We start from the raw sequence: 26,104 nt of genomic DNA on the forward strand, positions 1-26,104 counted from the left end.
ACATTTTGATCAAACTCTATAAGCCCACTTGCCACTTCACGGCGACCTCTTTAAAGTGGGTCCCTACTCTAGCGGTTGCAGAACCGCATGGCGGCTTCCACCACCGCAGCACCGCTCCTGCAGAGGGAGCAACCCAGGGGCCCAAAAGCACCCATGCCTTCAGACCGTGCCAAGCCTCCTTGGCTCTGGGCCACGTCCCCCCACAAGTGCAGCACTACAGCAACAGACACCACCATACAGCACCACAACATGTGAACAGATGGAAAGAGCTCACCTTGCCATGCGCCCCCAGTGGCCAAACTGAGAGCACAAGCAAGAGCAGGAACACTTATGAGGTCATTCTGGAATTAAAATCAGCTGAGTATTTTTTCAAATGCGTGGAGTGCTGGTACCAAGTAAAACAAAGGAAATGAGGAGGATAGACTATACAATATCAGCATTGTGAGAAACTAGACATGGACCGCACAATCCACAGTATATACGTTGATCTGAGCCGCTAGGCATAATTTAGAAACATGAACATGAGGTTCTTTGTAAACATTTTGATCAAACTGTATAAGCCCACTTGCCACTTCACGGCGACCTCTTTAAAGTGGGTCCCTACTCTAGCGGTTGCAGCACCGCATGGCGGCTACCGCCACCGCAGCACCGCTCCTGCAGAGGGAGCAACCCAGGGGCCCAAAAGCACCCATGCCTTCAGACCGTGCCAAGCCTCCTTGGCTCTGGGCCACGTCCCCCCACAAGTGCAGCACTACAGCAACAGGAGCGGTGCTGCGGTGGCGGTAGCCGCCATGCGGTGCTGCAACCGCTAGAGTAGGGACCCACTTTTAGAGGTCGCCGTGTAGTGGCAAGTGGGCTTGCATACAATTTGATCAAAATGTTACAAAGAACCTCTCGTTCATATTTTAATATTTTGCCTAGCCGCATTGATCATAGTATACAGTGGATGTGCGGTCCATGTCTTTTCTCTCCCCTTTGATATTATACTAGGAAGAATATGTGTCAAACGAGAAGCCAAAAGTTTGGCGTATAATTTAGTATCACAGTTGAGGAGAGATATAGGTCTAAATTTGGCTGGAGTATCCGAAGACTTGCCTGGTTTTGGGATAGTTACAATAGTGGCCTGAAGCATCTCTTGGGGAAGTTCCCCAGAGGATATAGCTAGATTGAAAACAGAAGCTAAGTAGTATTCATTGGAGAACCCGTCAGGGCCTGTAGCTTTATTCGATTTAGACAGCCCAACGATTTTAGAGACTTCAGGTGGGGTAATTTGAATATTCAATATTTCCAATTGATCTACAGAAAGAGATGGTAGATCTATGGATCCCAGAAATCTGTTTAATGTCACATTCAAGGGGTTGGGGAGTGGATTTATTATTGGTCAAATTATACAATTCAGAATAAAAAGAACTAAATTGATCTATATCTTTAGGGTTAGTAAGTTTTGCCCCAGTGTCCCGTGAAATTAGATGTGGTATCCTCGATTTCAGCTGGTGAAGTTTAATTCTACGTGACATCAACTTACTCACTTTATTATACGAAGTATAATAGGACATACGTAGGGAGGTGATCTGCCTATCATAATCATCTAGTAGCAAACCCTTCAATTTATTCAAGACATGAGCTCCTCGTGGCTAGTTTTGATTTCTAACCATTATGCTCTACACATTATTTGATCATTGTTCATATGGTCAATGGTTTCAACTCACAATATTGCTAGTCATACAAATGAGTCGTGCATATATATATAAATATATATATATATATATATATATATATATATATATATATATATATAAACAAAATTATAGGTAGCACTCCGTAGAATATAGTGAAATAATAGGTACTTTATTACCCTCATCTGGGTGGGTGACCTAACGGCACTAAATGATTTTCACTTTTATTGGAATACTGTTAATGAGACAGTTAAGTTTACGATGGTGCACTCTGAGAGTTACAGTTTTTAGATGTCTTAGTGAAATTTGACAATGGACAGTTCATAGCTGAGATATACACCAAACCCACTGACTGTAACAATTTACTCTTTTTTTTAATAGCAATCAGCCTAGAAGGATGATGAGAAGTCTACCAAACAGCCAACTCATGTGGGTTAAGAGGGTGGTGAGTGACGATGATACATCTGGACGAACTCTTGACAACATGATTGCTACAGAGACACCGCAAACATATTATTGATGTTGAGAGGAGCAAACTACCCACACCCGAAGGACCTAAATCCAATACTGGACGCATTACGTTTGCTTTCAGATATACTAAGAGCAGCAATCAAATAGCCAAGGTGAATAAACAACACTCGCGGATGTTGGGCAATTGTCTACGCAATGTGACCAAATTTAACAAACCTCCTATATTCCCTTACCGTAGGTACACTAATTTGAGAGACAAATTAAAGAAGGCTGATACTGGCTTGCTCCGAGCTATGAAGCAAACCTTCCTCAAACAACCCAAATTGGGATGTTATCCATGCCTCAGCTGTATCAATTGTAAATTTATGGTGAACGGACCAACATTCACACATCCAATTACGAACAAGACATACCAAATTAGACATTTCTTATCTTGTGACACGGATCATGTTATCTATATTTTACAGTGCCTGTGTGCACTATTGTATGTGGGTGAAACCACCCTTGATATCTAAACTAGGCTCAATCAGCATAGGTACACTATCAGAAAGAGGAAGCTGGACTTACCAATGTCCAAGCACTTTTCTGAGATGGGGCATACCGAGCAACAACTGAGGTTCTACATACTTGATCACATTCCCCCCCTGAGAAGGGGTGGGAACAGAATGAAACTTCTCAAAACTAGGGAGGTACAGTGGATTAATAGACTGAACACACTCAAACCTAATAGTCTCAATGTTGATTTTTTAGTGAGTGGCGTGTGTTAGGTATTACTTATCCTCGCAGTTAGGTCCCACCATGGTCGCTTTTGACATTTATACTCCGTATTATGACATGGTCGATTTTTTGCTTTTTCTACACATGTTGTATATAGTTCTCTAATAACATATTGGCTAATATTTTTTATATATTAACCCTATTTTTATTTTGTTTCTACAGGGATACATCTGAATTATTTATTTATGGAGATCAGCATATCCTCCTGATGAACACCTCTAGGAATCCAGTACACCGCTACTGCACCACGGCATTAGTTTGAGTATCTGCAAATTATAGATTACTGTACATTTTCCCATTTTTAATGTCCTGTTGGCATGGACCGGGCACTGGTGTGTTTAGATTACTTTGTATGTTCACTATACCGCTGTACATCTATCCTTAAATGGTCACTACCCATATGTGGGTCCTCAACAAGTCTTTAAGAATTACGAGCTTTTTTGTGTGGACGTGTGGCACAAGGGTGTGTGACACACACAATTTGTGCCTGTCTACACTATTTGACAACTGACACTGACTGCTGATATGGCGGCTGGTTGACCTTTGTCTTTTCCACCTTCTCTCGATGCTATGGTGTCCCCACTTGTCACCCCCCATTGACACTACTTACCTTGTGACATATATTGATGCTTCCTGATGTTTATACCAGACTAGGTTGCGGTTCCCTGTGACACACTTACACAACTTGCCCCATATTATTGATAGCAAGGTCCTATTATCTATTTTGCCATTTCCACCCTCAGAATAAATAGTCTCTTTCTGCATTTAAATAGCCTGTAATTTGTATTTTTGGATTTTTAACAGAACTTGGGATGTACCTTACGCGCATGCGCTAACAAGCACAATGGTATTCCTTCATACTTTGCCAGTAATTACTATGGTCACTCTTTCCCCTAAGATCGACTGCGCATTTGCTGACATGCGCAGTATGATCTTGATACTTGGCACCACTAATAACTACGCGCGTGCGTGGTGTAATGTTGTTCCTGCGTGGTTCCTGTACCTTGCCCTGGATATCTCGAGGTGATTTACATGTTTTTAATATTATACTGGATACACCTGCACTTTCTATAATGTGGATATAGGATTATAGTTTTACACTGATTGACCATATACTAATACTATTGAAACCCCTGATTCTGGGACTCACATGATATGTCACTATGTGTTACACTATATATATATATATATATATTTTTTTTTTTTTTTATATATATATATATATATATATATATATATATATACATACATATATGTTTGCTATGTAAAAAATACACTATGTAAACTATCTCACTATTCCAATTTGATTGGATCATATTATACATACAAATGCTCCAGATACCGATCAAGGTGGAATTCTTTGTAAAGATCAAAAAGATGTTTTCCATGTTCCTCTGGGGACAAAAACGTCCCAGAATATCAATACGCTTAATCAGAAAAAAGCATGGAGGCCTCGTCCTCCCAGACATTTCTTTATATTATAAGACTATACACTTAAACAAATACTTAAAATTGACCAATTACGTTGATTTACCCCTTCATATAAGATCGGATCTATCGATCCTAGACAAAATGTAGGAACTTGTGGATGCATTCACCCAAGTCTAGATGCAATACAGTACACAACCCCTTCTTTAGGGCTACCATTTTAGAGATGGCATAAGCTTAAAGGGGTTTTCCCATGATATCCACAGGATATGCCATAAATGTCAGATAGATGCGGATCCCACCTCTGGGAACTGCACCTCGCTCTAGAACGTGGCCCCCTAAACCCCGTTCTAGGTTTTGGTGCTAATGCTGTCTCCCAGCCACTTCCTGACTTTATGGTCGGGAGTTACGCAAACAGCGTAACTCGATGAGCTATGCTGTTTCCGTAAGTGCCATAGAACTGAGTGGTAATTATGGAAACTGCGTAGCTCACATGCAAAGCTGCTTCTGTAACTGCCATTGACTAGTATAGGAGTTACGAAAAGGGCGTAGCTCAGTGACCTACGCTGTTTCCGTAACTCCCGACCATAAAGTCAGGAAGTGGCCGGGAGACAGCGTTAGCACCAGAGGCTAGAACGGGGTTTAGAAAGCCACGTTCTAGAGCTAGGTACGGGTCCTAGAGGTGGGACCCGCATTTATCTGACATTTATGACATGTCCTGTGGATATGTCTTAAATGTCCTTAATGGGAAACCCCATTTAATGCAAAATTTAGGAACTTGTGGATGCATTCACCCAAGTCTAGATGCACTACAGTACACAACCCCTTCTTTAGGACTACCATTTTAGAGATGGTATAAGCTTAAAGGGGTTTTCCCATGATATCCACAGGATATGCCATAAATGTCAGATAGATGTGGGTCCCACCTCTGGGAACCGCACCTCGCTCTAGAACGTGGCCCCGAAACCGCGTTCTAGGTTTTGGTGCTAATGCTGTCTCCCGGCCACTTCCTGACTTTATGGTCGGGAGTTACGCAAACAGCGAAACTTGCTGAGCTACGCTGTTTCCGTAAGTCCTATAGAACTGAGTGGTAATTATGGAAACTGCGTAGCTCACATGCAAAGCTGTTTCCGTAACTGACATTGACTAGTATAGGAGTTACGAAAAGGGCGTAGCTCAGTGACCTATGCTGTTTCCGTAACTCCCGAGCATAAAGTCAGGAAGTGGCCGGGAGACAGCGTTAGTACCAGAGGCTAGAACGGGGTTTAGGAAGCCACGTTCTAGAGCTAGGTACGGGTCCTAGAGGTGCATAGACCCGCATCTATCTGACATTTATGACATGTCCTGTGGATACGTCTTAAATGTCCTTAATGGGAAAACCCATTTAATGCAAAATGTGCATTAAATCCCGTCCAACTGTCTTTCCTTCCAGCAAGATTTCTGCCATATAGTTAGAGCTACAGTATTAGGTGTTACTAAGATTTCTCCCACAGCACGTAACTATCTCAATAATAATGGCAACAACCCCTCACTCATTAATGGTTCAATGCCCCCAGAAGAAGATTTTCAGCCTACCTTCCTACACACCCACGACTTTCTCAAAACATGTGCCTTATTAAAAACATGTTGACATAGCAAAAGAGACCGTACGCATAGCTTTTCATGAAATTTAAACACCCAATCCAGAAATGTCTTTCCAAGATGTACAATTTTCTCCTCTCACAGTTGAGGGATTGTAAATCAAAATATATGAGCTCATGGGAAAAATAATTGGTTTAATTTCTTTGCATTTGACAAAATCTTCTCTAATTCCCAAGGATTCTCCAAATCTATTCAAATACATGAAAATTAATTTAAGATATTTATGAGATGGCACGAGAAGATTTATTTAAATGGGACTATGCACAACAAATTTATTTTGGAGTCAAGAAGGTACACCCCTGCATATGTTTTGGAAAAATCCTTTCATAGCACCCTTTTGGACATTAGTTGAAAAAAGCATCAATGATATCTGTCAACATTTCTCTAATCTTAATGTCCCATATGGTATTATTGTGGCAACCCCCTCCCCAGTTCTGCCCCTTCAAGCATAAATTACCAACGTATTTGTTGATGGCAGAATAGTACTTATGCCTCTTCATTCGCTAAAAACATCTCCACCTACCATGGACGAATAGTTATCCAAAATAGAACAAATTTTGCAAAATGAAAGAATTAGCCAGTTAGGTGGCTCGGAAACATTCTGCCTTCCAAAAGATTTGGACGCCCTGGCTTAATGATCGGAAACATAGTGTTCCTGACTACTAAGCCAAAAAAGCGCAGGAGGAAAAAAAGGACAGGAAAACGCCACTGAAACGCTGCATTTATTTTTTTTAAAAAGAACACTTTTTGTGAAAGTACCCTAATATTAGTTGATTAGTGTGCCTACTGCTATATGAGTTCTGCTAATGTAACATCACCTAGCGCCAAATGCTGATTTTTATTAAGTCATAATTCGCCTGTTTGTGGAAGTTTGGGAGTAGCAATGCATTTAGTAGAGCTTCTCACAGTGTATGAAAGTACATGCCTATATCACATAATAAAATATATTCTATTTCGATGGGAAATTATATTCAGAGATAATCCGGTGCTCATAAGGAGTGTTATTGCCATCATTGCCATTTTTTTTATTCTACATTCAAATAAAATGTCTAAGCCTATGACTAATAAACAAGCAGCAGACTGGATTGTCACCTCAGAAAGTCACTTAGAAGACTTGATAATAAGAAGTTTCAGTGCTGAATTAGATATAGTACAGCACCTTAATAAGAATTCACAGGATTAATACTGAAGTGCAGAAATAAATAAATATAGATTAGATATTGTCTAGAAATAATATAGGGCAGTCAGATAAAAATACAGTATTATGACTTTTAAATATTGTGCTCCAAATTATTAGAAATATTTGGTATTCTACTAAACTGACCAACTATATAAAAAATATTCCAATTCAATGTGACAAACTTGTATCTAAACTGAAACAGATAATTTAGCAAATAGACATTACAGTTTAGTTGACAAAATCCATTGAATTAGTCATGACAGCTATCGAAACAATTTAATCCAAAAATCCTTTGTTCACCATATGTTTGGCAAAAAAAATTATCAGTCAGGTTTTATTTTCTCAGCTGTTTGAACATAAATATGTGCCACATAAGGGAACATTTTGATCTTTTATTATGATCTTTTACACCAACTAAATAAAGCTCTCTTTTTCCTAAAACCTTGCATGAAATCAAAACCTTCACAGCTATTATATGCGATTGATATTACTATCGTACCTTTTTAAGAGTTCAATTTATCTGATTTAGACAATGTTCACATCTGCTCCACAGTATCCACTTGCACATGCCGTCAGATTTGATGGAACGATTAGCGCTGCATGAAAGAGCTATTCTTTCTGTCAAAGTGCCGGACACCATGACAGAACCCAACGTACCCCATTATAAGTAAATAGGGTCTGTCGGTCACTGGTTGTATCTGTCGTACGACCAAACTGGCACTGTTATAAACGGAAATTAGAAAAAGATGTGAACTGAATTTTTTTTTGAAGCATTGCTACTATACAACATACAATATACTTAACACATAACCAATATTGTTATACTATGTCTAAATGATGCTAATAATAATAATATTAATATTATTATAATAATAATGAAATAATAATAATAATAATATATGCAAAAAGCAATTGAAATAGAAGTAGAAGAATGTTGCATATAGATATAGAAGAATTGTCTGGGAAAAAAAAAGAATTGAGATCAAGGAACAATGGGTACTGCAGAAAATGATTTTGAAGACTTTGGCAGTTACATTGGGAGAGCGAGCTGCTGAACCATATGGGGTTATAAAAACTCATTTAGCATACAGTGGAGAAAAGTGATTCATATTAATATTCCAATCTTACAGGATCAATGAGCCCCTAGCCAACTGTTTTCAAGTGTGTTGTAATAATTGTTTTTAAAATGTATTTTCACTGATTTCCAGAAGATGTTCTTCTGCATGTAACCGCTAAAATTAGGAACACAGAAACAATACAATATTCAGGACGAAATTTGTTCCAACAGGGCCTCTTAACCCCTTAAGGACGCAGCCTAGTTTTGGCCTTAAGGCTCAGAGCCCATTTTTCAAATCTGACATATTTCACTTTATGTGGTAATAACATCGGAATGCTTAAACCTATCCAAGCGATTCTGAGATTGTTTTCTCGTGAAACATTGGGCTTCATGTTCGTGGTAAAATTTGGTCGATATATTCAGTGTTTATTGGTGAAAAATTGCAAAATTTAGATAAATTTTGAAAAATAGAATTTTTCAGAATTTAAATGCATCTGCTTGTAAAACAGACGTTTATACCACCCAAAATAGTTACTAGTTCACATTTCCCATATGTCTACTTTAGATTGGCATTGTTTTTTGAACATTCTTTTATTTTTCTTGTACGTTACAAGGCTTAGAACATAAACAGCAATTTCTCATATTTTTAAGAAAATTTCAGAAGCCTTTTTTTTAAGGTACCTGTTCGGTTCTGAAGTGGCTTTGAGGGGCCTATGTATTAGAAATCCCAATAAAACACCTCTTTTTAAAAACTAGACCCCTCAAAGTATTCAAAACAGCATTTAGAAAGTTTTTTTTAACCCTTCAAGAATAGATATTGGGATGCACTCCTCAATTGGTTGGCGTGGTGCTAGTAGGGTAGGGGCGAAAATCCCACAATATTGAGAAATATATATAACCCCAGCACACACAAAGGTACACAAGAGATCCAGATGCAAATTCAATTTGAGTTTTATTGCAACAAGTATGATAGTGTTGAAGTAATAAGCAACTTGGTAGGACGTTTCGGCCGACCCTCTGCCTTTGTCACTGTCGCTAAAATGGTAAAAAATAAGATACATTTACAAAGTAGCAATAAAATGACAAGAGTATAGCATGAAACAACTGAAATAAATAATAATATTATGAAAATAACATATATAGATGAATAATCTATGTTTACATCAAACAATATACAGAGCTGTCACCTCAGATATACGACAGAACTTGACAGAAAATAATTGTTATACTTCATAATAAAAGAAAATCATTTTTTTGGTAGTGAACCTTATAAAGAAATATGCGTGACCAATCAACGGAACACGTAACACAGGATGACATAGAGATTAAAAACGTCATACTGATATATGAAACTCAAACAATAAAGACTAGAGGCTGAATAGCCAGAACAAAATTAAGTATGCTCAAGGAAAATATAACAATATATAAGTATATGGGGCATGGACAATCTCGTAACCTCTGATGGTCATGCAATGCCTAGGTTATACATGACTTAGTATTGTTGGTGTGGTGGGGAGAGGAAAGAGTCCTCACTGTAGACCATACCACAAAGTACCGGTAGAAAATGAAGGAAAAGGAATAGTGTGGGAAAAACAAACACTAGAGGATAGACCGAAGGTAAAGAACAATAGAGGGTAAAAGGAAAGACGTACATTGCTGTACCTGTTTGTAAATAATGCTGGTATGGGATGTCCGCCGGATCTGCCCTGTGTGTCTGTGCTTTGTAGGTGGCGTCTGTGTTTATATCAGACGCACCGGAAGTACAACGATGTCGAGGGGCGGAAGTGACGTCAGCGGTACAGCGAAGGCCTTCTAGCAGCTGATGCGTGAGTGCAGTGAATGTAAATGATGTAATTGTGTATATATGTTTAGTAAGTACATCTGAACGGCATGAAATGAAGAATTGGGACTATGTAAACAATCGGTTCCTTTAACCCCTTGAGTACCCAGCTCATTTTGGCCTTGAGGACCAGACCCATTTTTTCAAATCTGACATGTGTCACTTTATGTGGTAATAACTCTGGAATTCTTTTGCCTATCCAATTGATTCTGAGACTGTTTTCTCGTGACATATTGTACTTTAGGTTAGTGAAAAAATTTGGTCGATAAATTCATTGCTTATTTGTGAAAAACACCAAAATTTTGAGAAAATATGAAGAAATTATGATTTTTCCAATTTTAAATGTATCTGCTTGTAAAACAGATAGTAATACCACACAAAATAGTTACTAATTAACATTTTCCATACGTCTACTTTATGTTTGCATCGTTTTTTGAACATCCTTTTATTTTTCTAGGACGTTACAAGGCTTAGAACTTTAGCAGCAATTTCTCATATTTTTAAGAAAATTTCAAAAGGCTATTTTTTCAGGGACGAGTTCAGTTCTGAAGTGGTTTCGAGTGCCCTATATATTAAAAACCCCCATAAAACACCCAATTTTGAAAAATGCACCCCTCAAAGTATCCAAAACAGCATTCAGAAAGTGTTTCAACCCTTTAGGCGTTTTACAGGAATTGAAGGAAAGTAGAGCTGAAATTTTCAAATTTCATTTTTTTTTACAAAATTCATATGTAATAAAAAAAATTCTATACCACAGAAGGTTTTACCTGAGAAACGCAACTCAATATTTATTGCCCAGATTCTGCAGTTTTTAGAAATATCCCACATGTGGCCTTAGTGCGCTAATGGACTGAAACACAGGCCTCAGAAGCAAAGGAGCACCTCTTGGTTTTTGGGGCCTCCTTTTTTCAGAATATATTTTAGGCACCATGTCAGGTTTGAGGAGGTCTGGTGGTGCCAAAACAGTGGAAACCCCCAAAAGTGACCCCCATTTTTTAAACTACACCCCTCAGGGAATTTATCTAGGTGTATAGTTAGCATTTTGACCCCACAGGTATTTTGCTATATTTTCTGGAGTTAGTCTGTGAAAATGAAAATCTACTTTTTTTCTGGAAAAACGTAAAAATGTCACATTTTTGCAAGAAATAAAGGAGAGAAAGCACCCCAACATTTGTAAAGCAATTTCTCCCGATTACGGAAATACCCCATATGTGGTAATAAACTGCTGTTTGGACCCACAACAGGGCTCAGAAGGGAAGGACCCCCATTTGGATTTTGGAGCTCTGATTTTACTGGAATGGTTTTCGGTGCCGTGTCACGTTTGCAACGCCCTGGAGGGACCTAAACAGTGGAATCCCCCCAAAAGTGACCCAATTTTGGAAACTATACACCTCAAGGAATTTTTCTAGTGGTATAGTTAGCATTTTGACCCCACAGGTTTTTTGCTGAATTTATTGGAATTAGTCTGTGAAGATGAAAAGAGACTTTTTTTTTTAAAAAAAACTGAATTTTCTAATTTTTATAAGGAATAATGGAGAAAAAGCACCTCAACATTTGTAAAGCAATTTCTCCTGATTGCGGTAATACCCCATATGTGGTAATAAACTGCTGTTTGAACCCACGGCAGGGCTCAGAAGGGACGGAGCACCATTTGGATTTTGCAGCTCAGATTTTGCTGAATTGGTTTCTGGGGGCCATGTCGCATTTGCAGAGTCCCTGAAGTACCAGTACAGTAGAAATTCCCCAGATGTGATCCCAATTTGGAGACTATACCCCTGAAAGAATTAAATTAGAGGTGTAGTGAGCATTTTGAGCCCTCAGGTGTTTTATAGATTTTATTAGAATTGGTCCGTGAAAATGAAAATTTTTTTTTCCAATAACCTGTAGATTTAGCTCAGAATTTTTCATTTCCACAAGGAATACAGGAGAAAAGACACCCCAAAATGTGTTACACAATATCTCCTGAGTACGGAAATACCCCATATGTGGTTGTAAACTGCTATTTGGACATACGGCAAGGGTCTAAACGGAAAAAGTGCAATTTCGTTTTTGGAGTGGAGATTTTACAAAATTTGTTTTTGACGCCATGTTGCATTGCGCTGAGGTACCAGTACAGTGAAAACTCCCGAGAAGTGACCCCATTTAGGAAACTACACCCCTCAAGGAATTCATCTAGAAGTGTAGTGAGCATTTTGACCCCAAAAGGTTTTGCAGAAATTAGTGCACAGTGGATGTTGCAGATTGAAAATTGACATTTTCCACAGATATGCTATTTCAGTGCCCAATGTGTTGGGCCCAGCTTGTACCACTGGAGACATACACCCCATAAATTGTTAAGCGGTTCTCCAGAGTACGGTAATACCCCATATGTGGTCATAAACTGCTGTTTGGGCACACTGCCAGGCCCAGAAGAAGCGCCATTTGGCTTTTGGAGCGCAGATTTTGCTTGGTGGTAGTTTTGTTTAGTATTTTACTGGTGTTTCAGTTTATAATGTGGGGGCATATGTAAGCTGGGCGGAGTGTATCAGGGTATATGTAAGCTGTGCGGAGTGTATCAGGGTATATCTAAACTGCGCGGAGTACATCAGGGTATATGTAAGCTGGGCGGAGTACATCAGTGTATATGTAAGCTGGGCGGAGTACATCAGGGTATATGTAAACTGGGTGGAGTACATCAGGGTATTTGTAAGCTGGGCGGAGTACATCAGGGTATATGTAGTCTGGGCGGAGTACATCAGGGTATATGTAAGCTGTGCGGAGTACATCAGGGTATATGTAACTGGGCGGAGTACATCAGGGTATATGTAAGCTGGGCGGAGTACATCAGGGTATATATATATAAGCTGTGAGGAGTACATCAGGGTATATGTAAACTGTGCAGAGTACATCAGTGTATATGTAAGCTGGGCGGAGTACATCAGGGTATATGTAAACTGGGCGGAGTACATCAGTGTATATGTAAGCTGGGCGGAGTACATCAGGGTATATGTAAGCTGAGCGGAGTACATCAGGGTATATGTAAGCTATGTGGAGTACATCAGGGTATATGTAAGCTGGGCGGAGTGCAACAGGTCATAATAAGATGATGTAATAATGGGGAAAATGAATAATAAAATTATCCATGGATAGTGACGTACGCTTTGAACCAATCCTTTATGCACAGGCCGGATTATTGGGTGCAGGAGTCGCACTTCTAAAGGGTGTCTGTGGTATTGTACAAAACATCCGCACTCCAGTATTGCCTAATCTTTGACTTCTTCACTAGACCCATATGTAGCACAGACCCCAAAATGTCATAGTTTCCGCTGCATTTACAGGGTCTACCAGTGGGGGCTGCAAATGATGACGTGGGGTTTTAGGTGAAGAACTGCACATATAAATTAGTCTGGGCCGTCGTTTTGCTTTATTGCGTTCCAAGAGTCATAACTTTTTATTTTTCCGTTGACGAGCTATGTGAGTGCTTGATTTTCATGGGACGAGCTGTCGTTTTTATTAATATCATTTTGGGGTACATGCGATAATTTGATCAGTTTTTATTCCATTTTTTTCTGAGGTGAGGAGACCAAAAAACAGAAATTCTCTCACTATTTTTTTTAGAATTTTTTACCGCCGTTCTCTGTGCAGTATAAACAACATGTTTACTTTATTCTGCGGTTCGATACGATTATGGCAATACCAAATTTATATCGTTTTTATATGTTTTACTACTTTTACAAAATAAAAACACTTTTTTCTAAATAAAATGTTTTAGCGTCACCATGTCCTGAGAGCCATAACTTTTTTATTTTTTGTCGACGGAGCTTTGTGAGGGCTTGTTCTTTGCGTGACACACTGTAGTTTTTATTGGTACCATGTTTGGCTACGCGCGACTTTTTGATCACTTTTTATTCCATTTTTTTGGAAACAACTTGACCAAAAAAGGAAATTCTACCATTGTTTTTTATGGTATTTTTTTTATGGTGTTCACCGTGCGGGATAAATAATATGATATTTTTTTAGGTCAGGCCAATACGAACGCGGCGATACCTATTATGTCTAGTTTTAGTCTTTTTTTTTATTTTTTTTCTAATTATAAAGGGCTTGATCAGGGAAACAAGGCCATTATTGTTTTTATTACGTAAAACTTGTATTTATTTATTTATCTAAAACTTTTTTTTTACTTTTTTTTCACTTTTTATTTTACACATACTAGGGGACTGGAAGATCTGATCTTCTGATCCCCTGTACAATACACTGCACTACTTCTGTATGTACTTGTGTAGTGCAGTGTATTGTAACTGTCACTTTACAACTGACAGTTGAGCCTATTACGTCCTGCCTTGGGCAGGACCTAATAGGCTCCCGTACCTGGCAACCAGGAAGCCGTTGCTAGGCTTCCTGGTTGCCATTGCAACCATCAGAACCCCACGATTTTTCGCGGGTGGGGGGGCAATGGTGTGCAGATGGAGCCCCCTCCCTCTGTATCAATCACTTAAATGCCGCTGTCGCTATTGACAGCGACATTTAAAGGGTTAAACTACAGCGATCGGAGAGGACAGTGATCGCTGTAGTTGCAGTGAGATGTCAGCTGTATATTACAGCCGACATCCGATGAAGATGGAGCGAGCACAGCTCCTGTGCCCGCTTCATCCTCAGGGCGTTACTATACGCCCATTTTCGGGAAGGGGTTAATAAAAATAGTGTTTTTTTTTTTTATACCGCTTTCTCTGATCTACTCACGGATCTCACAGAAATGAGGAGATCAGAGAAAGTGACAGGAGCTTTCTCCTGCAGACGATGTCACAGACGGCTGTGATTGGTCAGTCTTCAGAGACTGACCAATCACAGCAATCGCCGGCATTGGGGACTGCTAATTGGTCCCCAGGCCGGTAGCAGAGACGGTTAGCTGTCAATGTGACAGTTTATTCCTTCTCCGCAATAGTACGGCGAAGGTACGCTGCAATAAGCGGCCAGTGACGTACTATTGCGGCGAAGGTACGCAAGGGGTTAAATGTGGTCGACATCATTGCATGTGTTGCAATAATATGGCTCATAAAACAACCACTTATATATCAACAGTAACCAAGGAATCTTTTACTATTAAGAGCTTCCTTAACTGTGGAAGCTCTTATGTAATCTATATGTTGGAATGTCCCTGCCACTTACAGTATATTGGTCGCACAATGCAATGCCTACGTACTAGGATTAATAACCAAAGGTTCAATATCAATACGGGCTTCATGAAGCACAGTGTCTCCCGTCACTTTGCCTCTGTACATAATAGCCTTTTTAGAGACATACTCATTACACCTATAGAACAGATTCCATTTAATGTTGCTAACAGATTTAGCAGGCTGAAACAGCGTTAAAATTACTGGATATTTAAGCTCAAAACCCTGCAACCAGATGGTCTGAACGATATATCGGAATCAACCCTTGAATGAATATCATATAAATGTTACGTTTCCATTGAAAAATTAACACTCTGAAGTCCTGTTCCCCTTTTCCCCACAGTGCCAATTCTATACTAATTTTAAGTGGTCTCCTATTTAGGTATGCTTATTCATTCATTTACCATCTCTCAGGAGCTTATAGCATTCTGCTAGCTCTTTTTTTCGTTTTCATCATAAATCCGGTTTTTCGAGTGAATCAATATCAATTTTCTATTACATTTTTCAAACATTACATTATCTTCTCTAACGAAATTCCACTGTAATAAGTTCTATATGTATAACCCTGATTAGTTCAATTTTTATATACATATCCGTTTTATATAATTTTTAAATAATTCTAATAATGCATTATCTTATTCTGTTATATTATTTGTTTTAGCCTCTATACGGTTTGTTATTATTATCTTATTAACAGCTTATTTTATGTGTAATCACTTCCCTTGCGCTTTTCTTATGTGACCCGCTTTGTTCTGCTGTTCTAAAAGTATGTCTAATATTTTAGCATCCAAATGGATGTTTCCTATGCATCCAAATGGATGTTTTGGTTGTAGCACCCAAATGGATGTTACTTTGGCATCCAAACGGATGTCTTATATTTAATTTATGCATCGAAATGTATGCTCTGGCCTTTTAGCATCCAAATGGATGTCCTTCATGCATCCAAATGGACGGTTTGGTTTTAACATCCAAATGGATGTTATTTTGGCATCCATACGAATGTCTTATATTTAATTATACATCCAAATGGATGCATGTGTCTCTTAGCATCTGAATGGATGTTACTCTGACATCCAAATGGATTTTTTTGTTTTTAACATCCTATTGGATGTTTAGCGTGCCGTGCTACAATTGTAAGTGAGTTTTTATATTATTATGTCATTTTTTATTAATATCTCATGTGTTTATCTCTTAGCATTGTTAGTCATTGTTTTTTCTTGCCCTCATATGTACAACCGCTTATGTTTTTTACTAACATCTATATTCTATGTTTAAACTTTGACCTATGACGTCATTGAAGTTCTTTGACCCCGGTCACATTGGCGGGTTTTATTCGAATAGTATGGTTATTTAAGCAGTCAAGTTTTTATACTTTTTCATGGCCTGATGAAGATGCCGGTGCAGCATTGAAACGCGTAGCCTTATTATCAATAAACTAAACCTTTTATTACTTCTACCTTTACGTGAGTTTATTCAGTTCATGTATTGATACATTCCGCTCAGTGCAGCAGTGCCCGTGGAGACTCTCTCTTTTCCTGCATCCCAGTGGACTATGTAAAGGGCATTGTTAACGGAAACTGCTCAGACGCTATCGGGTTGTCATGGCAACAGACCGCAGGTAATGAAAAGTAAGGGGACGTTGATTGGTCACGCATATTTCTTTATACGGTTCACTACCAAAAAAAATATTTTCTTTTATTATGAAGTATAACAATTGTTTTCTGTCAAGTTCTGTCGTATATATCTGAGGTGACAGCTCTGTATATTGTTTGATGTAAACATAGATTATTCATCTATATATGTTATTTTCATAATATTATTATTTATTTCAGTTGTTTCATGCTATACTCTTGTAATTTTATTGCTACTTTGTAAATGTATCTTATTTTTTACCATTTTAGCGACAGTGACAAAGGCCGAGGGTCGGCCGAAACGTCCCACCAAGTTGCTTATTACTTCAACACTATCATACTTGTTGCAATAAAACTCGAATTTTCTTTGCATCTGGATCTCTTGTGTACCTTTGTGTGTGCTGGGGTTATGTAAAGGATCTGCCAGGCACAGCTTCGGGGTTAACTTCCATAGGCAATCAGTCTTCACCTGAGTCTATCTCTCTGAGACTGACTCCAGCTTCCACCACTCAGGCTGGCAGGCTTAGGAGTGGGAGAGCCTATTGCAGCCTGGCCAGACTGAGCTAGCTCCCGCCCTCTGTCTATTTATACCTGCCTTTCCTGTTCCTCCTTGCTTGTGATTCTTTTCGTGTGGTTTCCTGGCTCTGCTACAGCTCCTAACAACTTGATCCTGCTCCATTCTGACCCTGGCTTTCTGACTACTCTTCTGCTCTGCGTTTGGTACCTCGTGCTCTCCTGGTTTGACTTGGCTCATTCACCACTCTGTTGCTCACGGTGTTGCCGTGGGCAACTGCCCCTTTCCCTTTGCTTTATATTCCCTTGTATGTTTGTCTTTAGCGGTACGACTTAACCGACGTCTCAGGGAACGACAACGCGAACGTTTATGTGTTTTCTCCTCCGACTCCCCCATGATGCCTCCCGAGGTTCCGTTGCTTCGTTCTTCCCCAGAAGACTCAGAGGTACCTATGCAACTCGGGGCCTTCGTATCCCCCCAAAAACGTAGAGATTTCCGCAGGAAGAATGGTCTCTGCTTCTACTGTGGGGATGACAAGCATCAAGTGAAAAACTGTCCTAAGCGTAAGAATGCAGCCGGAGAACTTCCGCGCCTAAGTGATCATCGGGGAGGTCACTTGGGCGCACAGGTATTTCCCGTAAATATGAAACGTAATAAGATCTTGCTTCCCTTTCAGGTCTCTTTTGGTGGTAGGTCTGCTACCGGTAGCGCCTTCGTGGATTCAGGGTCCTCTGCTAATATCATGTCTGTGGAATTTGCTATGTCTCTTGCTATGCCTTTGATTGATTTGCCTAAACCTGTCCCGGTAGTGGGTATCGACTCCACTCCTCTTGCTAATTGTTATTTTACACAGCATACCCCTGTTTTTGAACTCCTTGTTGGCTCCATGCATTTGGAGCAGTGCTCTGTACTGTTGATGCAGGGATTATCGTCCGATTTGGTTTTAGGCCTTCCCTGGTTGCAGTTGCATAATCCCACGTTTGACTGGAATACTGGGGAGCTTACGAAATGGGGTAATGAATGTTTGACGTCATGTTTTTCTGTTAATTCTATTTCTCCCCCTGAGGAGGTGAACACGCTACCTGAGTTTGTTCGGGACTTCGCTGATGTTTTCTCTAAGGAGGCCTCCGAAGTGTTACCTCCTCATAGAGAATACGATTGCGCTATCGAATTGGTACCAGGAGCTAAGCTTCCTAAGGGTAGGATATTTAATCTTTCGTGTCCCGAACGTGAAGCCATGAGAGAGTATATCCAGGAATGCCTGGCCAAGGGTTACATTCGCCCCTCTACTTCTCCGGTAGGTGCTGGCTTCTTCTTCGTAGGGAAGAAGGATGGTGGTCTTAGGCCATGCATTGACTACCGTAACCTGAATAAGGTCACTGTAAGGAACCAGTATCCCCTTCCTTTGATTCCTGATCTCTTTAATCAGGTTCAGGGGGCCCAATGGTTCTCTAAGTTTGATCTACGGGGGGCGTATAACCTTATCCGCATCAAAGAGGGGGATGAGTGGAAGACTGCGTTTAACACGCCCGAAGGTCATTTCGAATACCTCGTCATGCCCTTTGGGTTGTGTAATGCGCCAGCGGTCTTCCAGAATTTCATAAATGAGATTTTGAGAGATTACCTGGGGATATTTCTTGTAGTGTATCTTGATGACATACTGGTGTTTTCCAAGGACTGGCCCTCCCACATTGAGCATGTCAGGAAGGTGCTCCAGGTCCTTCGGGAAAACAAACTGTTTGCAAAAACCGAAAAATGTGTGTTTGGGGTACAGGAGATACCATTTTTGGGTCAGATCCTCACTCCTCATGAATTCCGCATGGACCCCGCCAAGGTTCAGGCTGTGGCGGAATGGGTCCAACCTGCTTCCCTGAAGGCGTTACAGTGTTTTTTGGGGTTCGCTAATTATTACAGGAGATTCATTGCTAACTTCTCGGTCATCGCTAAGCCTCTTACGGACCTCACTCGCAAAGGTGCCGATCTCCTCCACTGGTCTCCAGAGGCTGTCCAGGCTTTTGAGGTCCTTAAGAAGTGCTTTATCTAGGCCCCGGTGCTGGTTCAGCCCAACCAAATGGAGCCATTTATCGTGAAAGTTGACGCATCCGAGGTGGGAGTGGGGGCTGTCTTGTCCCAGGGTACCAGGTCCCTCACCCATCTTCGCCCCTGTGCCTACTTCTCCAGGAAGTTTTCGCCCACTGAGAGTAACTATGATATTGGCAACCGCGAACTCTTAGCCATTAAATGGGCATTTGAAGAGTGGCGCCACTTCCTGGAGGGGGCTAGGCACCAGGTAACGGTCCTTACCGACCACAAGAATGTGGTTTTCCTAGAATCTGCCCGGAGGCTAAACCCGAGACAAGCTCGATGGGCGCTATTTTTTACCAGATTCAACTTTTTGGTTACCTATAGGGCTGGGTCTAAAAATATTAAGGCAGATGCACTGTCGCGTAGCTTCATGGCCAGCCCTCCTTCGGAGGAAGATCCTGCTTGTATTTTGCCTCCTGGTATAATAATTTCTTCTATTGATTCTGATTTAGTCTCTGAAATTGCAGCTGATCAAGGTTCAGCTCCCAGGAACCTTCCTGAGGACAAGCTGTTTGTTCCCCTGCAATACCGGCTAAGGGTACTTAGGGAAAATCATGACTCCGCACTATCTGGTCATCCAGGCATCCTGGGTACCAAACACCTCATTGCCAGAAACTATTGGTGGCCTGGCTTGCCTAAAGATGTTAAGGCCTACGTCGCCGCTTGTGAGGTTTGTGCTAGTCCAAGACTCCCAGGTCCCGACCAGCAGGCTTACTACGTTCGTTGCCCATTCCCCAGAGACCTTGGACACATATCTCCATGGATTTTATCACCGATTTGCCTCCATCCCAAGGCAAGTCGGTGGTGTGGGTGGTAGTAGACCGCTTCAGTAAGATGTGCCACTTTGTGCCCCTCAAGAAACTACCCAACACCAAGACGTTAGCTACCTTGTTTGTCAAACACATCCTGCGTCTCCATGGGGTCCCTGTCAATATTGTTTCGGACAGAGGGGTACAATTTGTTTCTTTGTTTTGGAAAGCCTTCTGTAAGAAGTTGGAGATTGATCTGTCCTTCTCCTCTGCTTTCCATCTTGAAACCAATGGCCAAACCGAGAGGACTAATCAATCTCTAGAACAATATTTAAGGTGTTTTATCTCTGACTGTCAATATGATTGGGTCTCATTTATTCCCCTCGCTGAATTTTCCCTTAATAACCGGGTCAGTAACTCGTCAGGGGTCTCCCCCTTTTTCTGTAATTTTGGGTTTAATCCACGGTTCTCCTCCGTTTCACCTGGTAGTTCCAACAATCCCGAGATAGAGGTCGTTCATCGGGAACTGTGCACAGTCTAAGCCCAGGTTCAGAAGAACCTAGAGGCGTCCCAGAGCGTACAAAAAACTCAGGCTGATAGAAAACGTTCTGCTAACCCCTTGTTTATGGTCGGGGATCTGGTGTGGTTATCATCTAGGAACTTGCGTCTTAAGGTCCCGTCCAAGAAGTTTGCTCCCCGGTTTATTGGGCCGTATAAGGTCATTGAAGTCCTCAATCCTGTCTCCTTCCGGCTGGAGTTACCCCCATCTTTTCGTATACACGACGTGTTTCATGCCTCCCTCCTTAAACGCTGCTCCCCGTCCTTGGCTCCCTCGAGGAAACCTCCTGTTCCCGTTCTCACCCTTGAGGGGGTGGAATTCGAGGTGGCCAAGATTGTGGATAGCAAGATGGTCCAAGGCTCCCTCCAGTACCTGGTCCATTGGAGAGGATACAGTCCTGAGGAGAGGACTTGGGTACCCGCCCGGGATGTTCACGCTGGGGTATTGGTCAGGAAGTTCCACCTTCGTTTCCCCAGTAAACCAGGTCCACTTAGAAAGGGTCCGGTGGCCCCTCATAAAAGGGGGGGTACTGTAAAGGATCTGCCAGGCACAGCTTCGGGGGTTAACTTCCATAGGTAATCAGTCTTCACCTGAGTCTATCTCTCTGAGACTGACTCCAGCTTAGACCACTCAGGCTGGCAGGCTTAGGAGTGGGAGAGCCTATCGCAGCCTGGCCAGACTGAGCTAGCTCCCGCCCTCTGTCTATTTATACCGGCCTTTCCTGTTCCTCCTTGCTTGTGATTCTTTTCGTGTGGTTTCCTGGCTCTGCTACAGGTCCTAACAATTTGATCCTGCTCCATTCTGACCCTGGCTTTCTGACTACTCTTCTGCTCTGCGTTTGGTACCTCGTGCTCTCCTGGTTTGACTTGGCTCGTTCACCACTCTGTTGCTCACGGTGTTGCCGTGGGAACTGCCCCTTTCCCTTTGCTTTATATTCCCTTGTATGTTTGTCTCGTGCACTTACTGAGGGTAGGGACCGCCGCCCAGTTGTATCCCGTCGCCTAGGGCGGGTCGTTGCAAGTAGGCAGGGACAGAGTGGCGGGTAGATTAGGGCTCACTTGTCCGTTTCCCTACCCCTATCATTACAGGTTATATATATTTTTAACCCTTCAGGCATTTCACAGGAATTAAAGCAACGTGGAGATGAAATTTGCAAATTTCATTTTTCTTGCTGAATTTCAATTTTATTAAAAAAAAATTCTGTAACACCAAAGGTTTTATGAGAGAAATACTACAAAATATTTATTGTCCAGATTCTGCAGTTTTTAGAAATGTCCCACATGTGGCTCTACTGCGCTCGTGGACTAAAACACAAGCCCTAGAAGCAAAGAAGCACCTAGTGCATTTTGAGGCCTGTTTTATTGTAATATATTTTAGGCAGCATGCCAGGTTTGAAGAGATGTTGAGGTGCCAAAACAGTAGGAATCCCCCAATAGTGACCCCATTTTGGAAACTACACCCCTCAAGGAATTCATTTATGGTTGTTGTTATCATTTTGACTGCACAGTTTTTCTCACAGCACCTATTTGAATTGGGCTGTGAAATAAAAAAAAAATCATTTTTTCCAATAAGATGTAATTTGTGATCAAAATTTCTTATTTTCACAGGGAACAAAATACCCCATTTTGTTGCCCAATTTGTCCTTAGTGCGCCAATACCCCATTTGTGGTGATAAACTGCTGTTTGGGTCCATGGGAGGGCTCAGAAGGAAAGGAGCGCAATGTGTTTGTTGGAGTCCAGATTTTGCTGGATTGGTTTTAGGGTGCCATGTCGCATTTGCAGAGCCCCAGAGGGATCAAAGCAATGGAAACCCACCAGAAGTGACCCCATTTTGGAAACTACACCCCTCAAGGAATTCATATATGGTTGTTGTTACCATTTTGACCGCACAGTTTTTCTCACAGCACCTATTTGAATTGGGCTGTGAAATGAAAAAAATTTCATTTTTTCCCATAAGATGTAATTTGTGATCAAAATTTCTTATTTTCACAGGGAACAAAATACCCCATTTTGTTGCCCAATTTGTCCTTAGTGCGCCAATACCCCATTTGTGGTGATAAACTGCCGTGTGGGCCCATGGGAGGGCTCAGAAGGAAAGGACCACCATTTGGCCTACTGGGGATTTTCTGGTGCGAAGTCATGTATGCAGAAGCCCCTGAGGCAGTTGAAACCTGCAAGAAGTGACCCCATTTTAAAAACCGGAGACATACACCCCATAAACTGTAATGTGGGTTCTCACGGGTAAGGCAATACCCTCAATGAGGCTGTTATCAGCTGCCTGGGCACACGGCAGGGCTCAGAAGGGAAAGATGAGGGGGATAAGCTGTGCGGAGTGCATCAGGGTAAGTAAAACTGGGGTAGATTAAAAATCATGGATGTATGATACATTTTAAAACACTCTTTCATACAGAGCCTTCGTTTTTCGGGACATGTGTCACATTGGTATATTGTGTCCTTCCTTATCCCCCTCTTATAGCAGACTTTGCACCTCTTTTGACTTTTTCCCTTCTTGCCAGTTTGGGGAACTTCTCCTGGAAAGTATTGCCCTGGTACGATGTGTGTGGCCTCGCTTCCAGAAGTACTGGGTACCCCCCGCTTCTTAGTCCCTAAAGATTAGGTTCTTGATAATCACCTCTTGAAATTCCAGTAAAGTTCCCCTCTGGCCTGTACACCGATGTAGCACATACGCATTGTACAATACCATCTGTATTATGTGCACAGCGAGCTTATTATACCACACCGCATGGCGCTGTAGGGCTTCAGGACTTGATCTGACAAGTCCACCTCTCCCATGTATCTATTGTAGTCCAGGATGCAGTCTAGTTTGGGGGTCTCTGTACTGGTACCTCGTACTGGTACATGGGTACTGGTGTGACAACTCTCTTGTCCTTGTACTTGACACACAATATGTTGCTGCTAGAATGTGCCCTGCTCTCACCCGTTCTGAGTGTTTGCCCAAGCAGAGTCTTAGGGAGGCCTCTCAGATTTCTTCTAGCAGTGTCGCATGCCACAGTACTTCTGGAAGCGAGGCAGTTGACCACAACAGAGACAGCAAAATACTGGAGGTCTAGGGTGATTAACACCTAATATTATATTGTGAAGGATTTGCCTGACACAGCTTCTGTGTCGACGCCCGTGGTTAATCAGCCTGCATCTGTCCCTAGATCTGCTAGAGTGACTCGATCTGCTAGCACTCAGGCTGGTAGGCTGACGAGGGGGAGAGCCTATCGCAGCCTGGCCAGACGGTTCTAGCTCCTCCCCTTGGTCTACTTATACCTTCAATTGCTGCTTGTCCTTTGCCTGTGGTTCTCTTGTTTCCTGGCTCTGCTGTTCCTGCTGTTACCATTGACCTCTGCTTCATATTGACCCTGGCTTGACTGACTATTCTCCTGCTCTGCATTTGTTACCACGTACACTCCTGGTTTGACTCGTGTCGTTCACTACTCTGTTGCTCACGGTGTTACCGTGGGCATCTGCCCCATATTCCTTTGCTTTTGTGTTCCCTTGTCTTGTTTGTCTGTCGTGCACATATTGAGCGTAGGGACCGTCGCCCAGTTGTACGCCGTCGCATAGGACGGGCTGTGCAAGTAGGCAGGTATTGAGTGGCGGGTAGATTAGGGCTCACCTGTCTGTCTCCCTATCCTGACATTACATAATCCCAGGCCGATATACCTTTTCTAATCTGGTCCCTGACACACTATTGACCCCCTTGAGGCCCTGGCTCAGCAAATGCAGGGTCTCTCCCTACAGGTCCAAGACCTGGCTCAGAGGTGCACCCAGTGTGATGCTACCCAGTTAGTGCCCTCCACCCCACCTCTTGAACCCCACCTCAAGTTGCCTGACCGGTTCTTAGGGGACCGGAAGACTTTCTTCTCCTTTTGGGAAAGTTGTAGGCTCTATTTCCATTTAAGGCCCCACTCCTCAGGTTCTGAGAGCCAGCGAGTGCGTATAATTATGTCCCGGCTCCAGAACGGCACCCAGGAATGGGCCTTCTTTTTGGCCCCTGACGCACCTGAACTCTCTTCTGTTGACCTTTTTTTTTCGGCTCTCGGACTCATCTTTGACGAGACTGACAAGACTGCCTTTGCCGAGAGTCGGCTGGTGACCTTACGTCAGGGTAAAAGACCCGTTGAGGAGTACTGTTCTGACTTTAGGAAGTGGTGTGTAGCTTCTCGGTGGAATGACCCTGCCTTGAGGTGCCAGTTTAGATTGGGTCTGTCGAATGCTCTAAAAGACCTATTAGTTAGTTATCCCTCTTCTGACTCTCTAGATCAGGTTATGTCTTTAGCGGTACGTCTTGACCGACGTCTCAGGGAACGACGACTTGAATGTTTTTGTCCATTCTCCTCTGGCTCCCCTATGATGGCCCCCGAGGCTCCGTTGCTTCATTCTTCCATGAAAAACTCGGATGAACATATTCAACTCGGGGCCTCCGTGTCTCCCCAACAACGTAGAGAGTTCCGCAGGAAGAATGGTCTCTGCTTCTACTGTGGGGATGGCAAGCATGGGTACTGGTGTGACAACTCTCTTGTCCTTGTACTTGACACACAATATGTTGCTGCTAGAATGTGCCCTGCTCTCACCCGTTCTGAGTGTTTGCCCAAGCAGAGTCTTAGGGAGGCCTCTCAGATTTCTTCTAGCAGTGTCGCATGCCACAGTACTTCTGGAAGCGAGGCAGTTGACCACAACAGAGACAGCAAAATACTGGAGGTCTAGGGTGATTAACACCTAATATTATATTGTGAAGGATTTGCCTGACACAGCTTCTGTGTCGACGCCCGTGGTTAATCAGCCTGCATCTGTCCCTAGATCTGCTAGAGTGACTCGATCTGCTAGCACTCAGGCTGGTAGGCTGACGAGGGGGAGAGCCTATCGCAGCCTGGCCAGACGGTTCTAGCTCCTCCCCTTGGTCTACTTATACCTTCAATTGCTGCTTGTCCTTTGCCTGTGGTTCTCTTGTTTCCTGGCTCTGCTGTTCCTGCTGTTACCATTGACCTCTGCTTCATATTGACCCTGGCTTGACTGACTATTCTCCTGCTCTGCATTTGTTACCACGTACACTCCTGGTTTGACTCGTGTCGTTCACTACTCTGTTGCTCACGGTGTTACCGTGGGCATCTGCCCCATATTCCTTTGCTTTTGTGTTCCCTTGTCTTGTTTGTCTGTCGTGCACATATTGAGCGTAGGGACCGTCGCCCAGTTGTACGCCGTCGCATAGGACGGGCTGTGCAAGTAGGCAGGTATTGAGTGGCGGGTAGATTAGGGCTCTCCTGTCTGTCTCCCTATCCTGACATTACATAATCCCAGGCCGATATACCTTTTCTAATCTGGTCCCTGACACACTAT

The sequence above is a fragment of the Rhinoderma darwinii genome, chromosome 2 (assembly GCF_050947455.1).
Source record: "Rhinoderma darwinii isolate aRhiDar2 chromosome 2, aRhiDar2.hap1, whole genome shotgun sequence".
Lineage (NCBI taxonomy): Eukaryota > Metazoa > Chordata > Amphibia > Anura > Rhinodermatidae > Rhinoderma > Rhinoderma darwinii.